Genomic DNA, 10,686 nt, shown 5'->3' on the forward strand with positions numbered 1-10,686 from the left:
GGTTTTGGATTTCTTCATGGTTCCATTTTGATATAATGTGTGTGTCTAGAAATTTATCCATATCTTCTAATCATCTAGATTTTCCAATTTATTGGCATATAGTTGCTCATCAAAGCCTATAATGATTCTTTAAATTTCTATGGTATCACTTGTAAGGTCTCCTTTTTATCTCTCATTTTATTTATTTGAATCTTCTCTTTTTCTTTTTTTATTAGTCTGGATGAAAGTTTGTCATTTTTGTTTAATTTTTCATAAAACAAACTTTTCATTTTATTTTTCTTTCATGTTGTTTTCTTTATTTCAATTTCATTTATCTCTCCTGTGACATTTATTATTTCTTTTCTTGTACTAATTTTGAGTTTGCTTTTCTCCTTCCTCTCTAGTTATTTTAAGATGCATCTTTAGGTTATTTGAGGTTTTTCTTTTTTTTTATGTAGACACTTATAAACTTTCCTCTGAGTACTGCTTTTGCTTTATCTCATAGTTTTTGGTACATTGTGTTTCTGTTATCATTTCTTTAAGAACTTTTTTAATGTTCTTCTTACTTTCTTCATTAACTTACTGGCCATTAAGAAGCATATTATTTAATTTCTATGTGCTTATATAGTTTCCAAAATTCCTCTTGTTATTGATTTCTAGTTCTATTCTATAGTTGTCAGAAAAGATTTCTGATATTATTTCAATTTTTGAATATTTTAAGAATTTTTTGTGACCTAACATATGGTCTATCACTAATAATGATTTGTGTGCTGAGGAAAAAAATGTGTATTCCGTAGTTCTTGGATGAAGTATTCTTTAGGTATCTATTACATCCATTTGATCTATAGTGCAGGCTAAGTCCAAAGTTTCTTCTTTGATTTTCTCTCTGGAAGATCTGTCCAGTGCTGAAAGTGGGTTACTGAAGCCTCCAACTATTAGTCTAGTGGAATCTACCACTTACTTCCCTTAGCTCTAATATTTGTTTTATGTATCTGGGTACTCCAGTGTTGGGTGCATATATATTTACAATTGTTACATCCTCTTGTTGAATTGCTCTCTTTGACATTATACAATGATCTTCTTTGTCTCTTCTTATAGTTTTTGTATTTAAGTCTATCTTGTCTGATGTAAGTATAGCTACTTTTGCTCTTTTTTGGCTTCCATTGGCATGGAATATCTTGCTCCATCCCTTTATTTTCAGTATATGAATGTCTTTATACATAAAGTGTGTTTCTTGTAGGCAACAGATTATTATTATTATTATTATTTTATCCATTCAGACATTCAATATGTTTTCATTGGAGAGTTTAGCACATTTACATTCAATGTTATTTTTTATAAGTAAGGACTTACTCTGACTATTTTGTTAGCTTTTTCTTTTTCTTTCTTTTTTTATCTTCTCTTCCTTCTTTTTATTTTCCTTTATGTGAAGGTGATTTTCTTTGTTGATAAAATTTGATTTCTTGCATTTTACAATTTTTTGCATCTGTTTTTGTATTTTTTTTTTCAGTTTTAAAGATACCATGAATGCTTGTAACTACTATCTTATGTCTAATAACATAAACAAACATACAGACAAACAAAAAACTAACAAAGACTCTATGCCTTTACTTTATTTTCTTACTTATTAACCTTTTGCTGTTTCTGTTTATATCTAGTTGTACTGTCAATGTCTTGAAAAGTTGTTACAGTTACTATTTTTATTGGTTTATTGCTTAGTCTTTCTGTTTAAGATAAAAGTACTTTAGACACCTCAGTTACAATGTTATGATACTCTGTGTTTTTCTGTGTGCTACTATCAGTGAGTTTTGTTCCTTCCAATGATTTTTTCACTGATCATTAACATTCTTTTCTTTCTGATTGAAGTACTTCTTTTAGCATTTCTTATAGGGCAGGTGTAGTATTGATGAAATTCTTCAGCTTCTGTTTGTACGTGAAAGTCTTCATTTCCTCTTCATTTTTGAAGGATACTTTTACCAAGTATACTATTCTCGGGTAAAAGTTTTATTTTCTTTAGCATTTAAATATGTTATGCCAGTCTCTCCTGGCCTGTATAGTTTCCACTGAAAGGTCACCTACCAGACATATTGGAGACCCGTTGTTACTTGTTTTTGTTTTTGTTTTTTTTCTTTTTTTTTTCTTTTTTTCTTTCTTTTCTTTCTTTCTTTCTTTTTTTTTTTTTTTTTTGCTGCTTTTAGAATCCTTTCTTTATCCTTGACCTTTGGGAGTTTGATTGTTAAATGCCTTTAAATAGTCTTTCTTTGGGTTAAATCTGCTTGGTGCTTTGTAACATTCTTGGGCAGAAACTCTTGTTCTCTTCTTTTACTTTCTCTTGAACAAACAGAATCTTTCTTTGTGTTCTGAGCCACCTGAAGCTGGGGGTGAAGTGACATAATAACTGCTGTAGTCACCACAACTAAGATTGCACTGGATCATACCTGAAGCCAGCATACTACTGGGTCTCACTTAAGGCCTACTCCGACCACTCCCTAGCTACCACCTATGTTTTCCCAAGCCCCTGGAGATCTATGATCAGCATACGGTAAAAAAAAGCAAGCCAATGTCCTTCCCTTCAGGGTGGTGAGCTCCCCCAGGCCCTTGGCAGGTTCAGTCTGGAAGCCAGGGACTAGCGTTAAAAACCTTAGAAGCCCACCTGTTGTTCTACTGCACTGTGGCTGAGCTGGCACTCAAACCACAAGATGTAGTCCTTCCCACTTTTCCCTACCCTTTCCGAAGACAGAGGAGCCTCACCTTGTGGCCACTGCCACCAGAAGCCCACAGGGAGTACTGCAAGCCTACCATGAATACTTCCTTAAGGCCCAAGGGCTCTTCAGTCAGCTTTTGGTGAAAGCTGCGTGGCCTGGGACTAACGCTTCAGGAAAGTGGGCTCCCCTCTGGCCCAGGGCAGGTCCAGAAATGCCACCCAAGAGCCAAGTCGTAGAATCAGAGACTCCAAGAACTTGCATTATGCTATACCTCCCTGTGGCCGAGCTGTTGCCTAAGGTGCAAGACAAAGATTCCATTACTTTTGCCTCCACTTTTTCTCAAGCAGAAGGAGTCCCACCCATTAGCTACCACAGCTGGGAATGTGCTGATTCTCATCTGAAGCCAGCAAGTCTCAGAGGCTCATCATTCAACATTCTTGATGTAGTACCTGGGTACCCCTTATGCTTATTCAGGGCCTAAAGCCTCTTCAGTTAGCAGGTGATGAATTTTGCCAGGACTAATCACTTCCCTTAGGTGCAGCATTTTCCCTTCTGGCTTGCTAATAATATGCCTAGAAATTTTGTCTGGGAGCTAGGGCCTGGAAAGGGGGTCTCATGACTGTGACCAGTGACCTATCATGCTGTGTCTGATCTGATATCCAAGATGCAAGAGAAAGTCCTTCCTACTCTTTCTTTTCCTCAATCAGAGAGAATCTCTGAACAGGCCAATAACAAGCAGCAAGATTAAAATGGTAATAAAAAGTTGCTAACAAAGTCCAGGACAAGATGAATTCACAGCTGAATTCTACAGATAGTCAAAGAATAATTGGTATCAATTATATTGACACTACTCCACAGGATTGAGAAAGAGGGAATCCTCCTTAAATCACTCTATGATGCAAGTATCACCTTAATATCAAAACCAGGAAAGGACATAACAAAAAAAGAAAACTACAGACCAATATTTCTGATGAACATAAATGCAAAATCCTCAACAAAATACTGGCTAACAGAATCCAACAGCATATCGAAAATATAGTCCTCCAAGATCAAATGAGTTTTATACCAGGAATGCAGAAATCACATAATATATGCAAGTCAATAAATGTGAAATACCACATAAACAGAATTAAAAACAAAAAATTACGTGATCATCTCAATATATGCAGAAAAAGCATTTGACAAAATCCAGCATCCTTTTATAATTAAAATGCTCAGCAAAATTGGCATAGAAGGGACATACCTTAAGGTAATAAAAGCTAACTATGACACACCCACAGCCAACATTATAATAAAAGGGGAAAAGTCAAAAGCATTCCCCTTGAGAACTGGAACAAGACAAGGATGCCCACTTTCATCACTTCTATTCAATATAATACTGGACATCCTAGCCAAGCAATCAGACAAAAGAAAGAAACAAAAGGCATCCAAATCAGTAAAGAGGAAGTCAAACTGTTGCTGTTTACTGATGGCATAAGCATATACCTAGAAGACCCTAAAGACTCTGCCAGAAATCTTCTAGAGCCAGTAAATGAATTCAGCAAAGTTTCAGGATACAAAATTAATGTACACAAATCAGTAGCTCTACTATACACCAATAGTGACCAACCTGAGAACTCAAATAAAGAACTCAACCCCTATCAGTATAGCTGCAAAAATAAAATAAAGTACTTAGGAATATGCCTAACCAAGGATGTGAAAGACCTCTACAAGGAAAACTAAAAACACTGCTGAAAGAAATCATAGATGACACAAACAAATGGAAGTACCTTTGATACTCATGGACAGGTAGATCATATTGTGAAAATAACCGTACTGACAAAAGCAATCTATAAATTCAATGCAATTTCCATCAAAATACCACCATCATTCTTCACAGAACTAGAAAAAAAATCTTAAAATTCATATGGAACCAAAAGAGAGCCTGCATAGCCAAACTAAAACTAAGCAAAAAGAACAAACCTGGGGAGTGGCCAATCCGAATACGAACAGCTCTAGAGAGCAGTTTCCAGTGAGAGCGACACAGAGGGCAAGTGATCTCTGCATTTCCAACCGAGGTCCCAGGTGCATCCCAATGGGACTGGTGGGACAGTGGGTGTAGCCCAAGGAGGGTAACCTGAGGCAGGGTAAGGTGCTGCCTCACTCAAAAAGTGTAACAAACTGGAAGACACACTCCACCCAACAGAGGCCATTGGGGGATTTTCCAGCCACTCCAGCACTCTGGTTCACATACTGCACTTCTCCTGTGGTCTTTACAGTCCACACACCAGGAGATTCCCACTCGCTGGCCCACAGGCACCCCAGGTTTTCAGCACAGCTGTTTCAGCCATCATTGCAGGTTTCCAGCACAAAAACCTGCATAATCTGGGCAGCTGTTTTAACTGGCACCTAGAATGCCTGGGAGACAGAGCCACCCATTCACCTGAAAAAGAGGGGGCTGAAAGCAGGAAGCCAGGTGATCTGGCTTGGTGGATCCCACCTCCACAAAGAATAGCAATCTGAAATGCACTGGCTTGAGAGTCTTGCAGCCAGCACAGCAGTTTGGCTTTGATCCAGGATGGTCCAGCTCCATTGGGATAAAGGAGTCTGCCATTACTGAGGCAGTCTGCCAGCTCCATGGGGATAAAGGAGTCTGCCATTACTGAGGCAGTCTGCCATTAACAAGGCATTCTGCCATTAATGAGGCAGTTGCCATTACCAAGGCAATCTGCCGTTACTGAGGCAATCTGCCATTACTGAAGCAGTTCACCATTACCAAGGCAGTTCTAACTTCATCTGTGTAAAAAAACTGCAAACTGCAAGGATGTTTACACAGCAGTCTGGCAGAGCATGTGGCAGCTCAGCAATTCCTCTGTGGGCAGACTGTGACTGGACTCCCTCCTTGCTGGGCAGGACATCTCTGAGAAATGGCAGATGCACATCAGGGACTTATAAATAAAACTCACCTTCCTGGGACAAAGCACCTGGGAAAAGAGGTGGTTGTGAGTTTTGCTGCAGTAGACATAAATGTCCCAGCCTAGCAGCTCTGAACAGAACAACAGAGCTCCCAGCACAGCACTTGAGCTCTGATAAGGACAAAGTGCATCCTCAAGTGGCTCCTTGTCCCCTGTATATCCAAAGAGGGACCTCAAAAAGGAGAGCTCTGATTGACATCTGGCAGGTACTGTCCTGGGACAAGATACCAGAATAAGGAACAAATAGCAACCCTTACTGTTCTGCAGCACCCATGGGTGATTATCATGCAAGCAGGGTCTGGAGTGTATCTCCAGCAGTCCTGCAGCAGAGGGGCCTGACTGTTAGAAGGAAAACTTAAAAACAGAAAGAAATAGCTTGAACATCAATAGAACAAACGTCCACTCAGAGACCCCATTCGACAGTCACCAACTTCAAAGATCAAAGTTAGATAAATCCATGAAGATGGGAAGAAACCAGAACAAAAAGGATGAAATCACCAAAAACCAGAATGCCTCTCCTCCTCCAAGGGATCACAACTCCTCACCATTAAGGGAACAAAACTGGATGGAGAATGAGTTTGACGAATTGACAGAAGCAGGCTTCAAAACATGGGTAATAACAAACTCCTCTGAGCTAAAGGAATATGTTCTAACCCAAGGCAAAGAAACTAAGAACCTTGAAAAACGGTTAGATGAACACTAACTAGAATAACCAACTTAGAGAAGAACATAAACGACTTGATGGAGCAGAAAAACACAGCACGAGAACTTCATGAAGCATACACAAGTTTCAATAGCTGAATCAATCAAGCAGAAGAAAAGATATCAGAGATTGAAGATTAACTGAATGAAATAAAACGGGAAGGCAAGATTAGAGAAAAAACGGTGAAATGAAATGAACAAAGCCCCAGGAAATATGGGATTATGTGAAAAGACCTAATCTACATTTGATCAATGTAACTGAATGTGACGAGGAGAATGAATCGAAGCTGGAAAAAACTCTTCAGGGTATTATCCAGGAGAAATTCCCCAATCTAGCAAGGCAGGCCCACATTCATGTCCAGGAAATACAGAGAACACCACAAAGATATTCCTTAAGAAGAGCAACCCCAAAGCACATAACTGTTAGATTCACCAGGGTTGAAATGAAGAAAAAAAAAAAGCTAACAGCAGCCAGAGAGAAAGGTCAGGTTACCCACAATAGGGAGCTACTCAGACTCACAGTGGATCTCTCAGCAGAAACCCTACAAGCCACAAGAGAGTGGGGGCCAATATTCAACATCCTTAAAGGAAGAACTTTCAACCAGAATTTCATATCCAGCCAAACTAAGCTTCATAAGTGAAGGAAAAATAAAACCCTTTATGAACAAACAATTGCTAAGAGATTTCATCATCACCAGGCCTGCTTTACAAGAGCTCCTGAAGGAAGCACTAAACAAGGAAAGGAACAACTAGTAACAGCCATTGCAAAAATGTACCAAATGGTAAAGACCATCGACACAATGAAGAAACTGTGTCAACTAAAGAGCTGAACAACTAGCTAGTATCAAAATGGCAGGATGAAATTCACACACAACAATATTAACCTTAAACATAAATGGGCTAAATGCCCCAATCAAAAGACACAGAATTGCAAATTGGATAAAAACTCAAGACCCTTCACTGTGCTATATTTAGGAGATGTATCTGATGTGAAAAGACACACAGAGACTCAAAATAAAGGGATGGAGAAAGATGTACCAAGCAAATGGAGAGCAAAAAAATGCAGGCATTGCAATCCTAGTCTCTGATAAAATGGACTTTAATCCAACAAAGATCAAAAGACACAAAGAAGGGCATTACATAATGGTAAAAGAATCAATGCAACAAGAAGAGCTAACAATCCTAAATATATACACATCCAGTACAGAAACACCCAGATACAAAAAGCAAGTTCTCAATGGCTACAAAGAGGCTTAGACTCCCACACAATAATAGTGGGAGACGTTAACACCCACTGTCAATATTAGATCAATGACACAGAAAAGTAACAAGGATATTCAGGTCTTGAACTCAGATCTGGAACAAGCGGACCTAATAGACATTTGTAGAACTCTCCACCCCAAATCCACAGAATATTCATTCTTCTCAGCACCACATCACACTTAGTTTAAAATTTACCACATAATTGGAAGTAAATCACTCCTCAGCAAATGCAAAAAATGGAAATCATAACAACCAGTCTCTCAGATCACAATGCAATCAAATTAGAACTCAGGATTAAGAAACTCACTCAAAGCAGCACAACTACATGGAAACTGAACAACTTGCTCCCGAATGACTACTGGATAAATGATGAAATGAAGGCAGAAATAAAGTTGTTCTTCAAAACCAATGAGAATGAAGACACAATGTACCAGAATCTCTGGGACACATTTGAAGCAGTATGTAGAGGACAATTTATAGCACTAAATGTCCATATGAGAAGTGAGGAAAGATCTAAAATCGACACCCTAAAGTCAAAATTAAAAGAGCTAGAGGAGCAAGATCAAGCATATTCAAAAGCTAGCAGAAGACAAGAAATAACTAAGATCAGAGCAGAACTGAAGGAGACAGAGACACAAAAAACCTTACAAAATTAATAAATGCAGGAGCTGTTTTTCTGAAAACATCAACAAAACAGATAGACTGCTAGCCAGATTAATAAAAAAGAAAACACAGAAGAATTAAATAGATGCAATAAAATATGATAAAGGGGATATCATCACTGATCTCACAGAAATACAAACTACCATCAGGGTTGTCTCAAACAGTTCTATGCACATAAACCAGTAAATCTAGAAGAAATGGATAAATTCCTGGACACTTACACCCTCCCAAGACTATAACAGGAAGAAGTTGAATTCCTGAATAGATCAATAACAAGGTCTGTAGTAGAGGCAGCAATTAATAGCCTACCAACCAAAAAAAAGTGCAGGTCCAGACGGGTTCACAGCCAAATTCTACCAGATGTACAAAAAGGAGCTGGTATCATTCCTTCTGAAACTATTCCAAACAATATAAAGGGAGGGAATCCTCCCTAACTCGTTTTATGAGACCAACATCATCCTGATACCAAAATCTGGCAGAGACAACAACTAAAAAAGGAAATTTCAGGCCAATATCCATGATGAACATCGACGCAAAAATCTTCAATAAAACACTGGCAAACTGTATGTCATAGCACATCAAAAAGCTTATCCATCATGATCAAGTAGGCTTCATCCCGGGGATGGTTCAACATATGCAAATCTGTAAATGGAATCCATGACATAAACAGAACCAAAGACAAAAACCACATGATTATCTCAATAGATGCAAAGAAGGCCTTCAATAATATTCAACAGCCCTTTATGCTAAAACCTCTTAATAAACTAGGTATTGATGGAGCGTATCTCAAAATAATGAGCTGTTTATGACAAACCTACAGCCAGTATCACCCTGAATGTGCAAAAACTGGAAGCATTCCCTTTGAAAATTGGCACAAGACAAAGGTGCCCTCTCTCACCACTCCTATTCAACATAGAATTGTAAGTTCTAGCCAGAACAATCAGGCAAGAAAAAGAAGTAAAGAGTATTCAATTAAGAAAAGAGGAAGTAAAATTGTCTCTATTTGTAGATGACATAATTGCATATTTAGAAGACCCCATCGCCACAGCCTGAAATCTCCTTAAGCTGATAAGTAACTTCAGCAAAGTCTCAGGATACAAAATCAATGTGCAAAAATCACAAGCATTCCTATACACCAATAACAGACAAACAGAACCAAATCATTAGCAAACTTCCATTCACAATTGCTACAAAGAGAATAAAATACCTAGGAATATTAGGAATACAACTCACAAGGAAGGTGAAGGACCTCTTCAAGGAGAACTGCAAACCACTGCTGAAGGAAATAAGAGAGGACACAAACAGGTGGAAATACATTCCATGCTCATGGTTAGGAAGAATTAATATCATGAAAATGGCTATACTGACCAAAGTAATTTATAGATTCAATGCTATCCCCATCAAGCTACTATTGACCTTCTTCACAGAACTGGAAAAACCCACCTTAAACTTCATATGGAACCAAGAAAGAGCCCGCAGAGCCAAAACAATCCTAAGCAAAAAGAACAAAGCTGGAGGCATCACACTACCTGACTTCAAACTATACTACAAGGCTACAGTAATCAAAACAGCATAGTACTGGTAGGAAAACAGAGACATAGACCAATGGAACAAAACAGAGACCTTGGAAGTAATGCCACACATCTACAGTCATCTGATCTTTGACACAACTGACAAAAACAAGCAATGGGGAAAGGATTCCCTATTTAATAATGGTGTTGGGAAAACTGGCTAGCCATGTGCAGAAAGCTGAAATTGGACCCCTTCCTTACACCTTATACAAAAGCTAACTCTAGATGGATTAAAGATTTAAGCATAAGACCTAATACCATAAAAACCCTAGAAGAAAACCTAGACAATACCATTCAGGACATAGGCATAGGCAAGTCCTTCATGACTAAAACACCAAAAGCAAAGGCAATAAAAGCCAAAATAAACAAATGGAATATACTTAAATCTAAGAGCCTCTACACAGCCAAAGAAACTATCATTAGAGTGAACCAGCAACCAACAGAATGGGGAAAAAAATTTGCAATCAACCCATCTGACAAAGGGCTAATATCCAGAATCTACAAAGAGCTTAAACAAATTTACAAGAAAAAAACAAACAACCCCGAAGTAGGCGAAGGATATAAACAGACACTTTTCAAAAAAAGATATTTATGCAGCCAACAAACATGAAAAAAATTTCATCATCACTGGTCTTAGGGAAATGCAAATCAAAACCACATTGAGATACCATCTCACGCCAGTTAGAATGGTGATCATTAAAAAATCTGGAGACAACAGATGCTGGAGAGGATATGGAGAAATAGGAACTCTTTTACACTGTTGGTGGGAGTGCAAATTAGTACAACCATTGTGGAATACAGTGTGGTGATTCCTCAAGGATCTAGAAATAGAAATTCCATTTGACCCAG

Source organism: Aotus nancymaae, unplaced genomic scaffold (genome assembly GCF_030222135.1).
Source record: "Aotus nancymaae isolate 86718 unplaced genomic scaffold, 86718_ANA_hifiasm-v0.15.2.pri h1tg000004l, whole genome shotgun sequence".
Classification (NCBI taxonomy): domain Eukaryota; kingdom Metazoa; phylum Chordata; class Mammalia; order Primates; family Aotidae; genus Aotus; species Aotus nancymaae.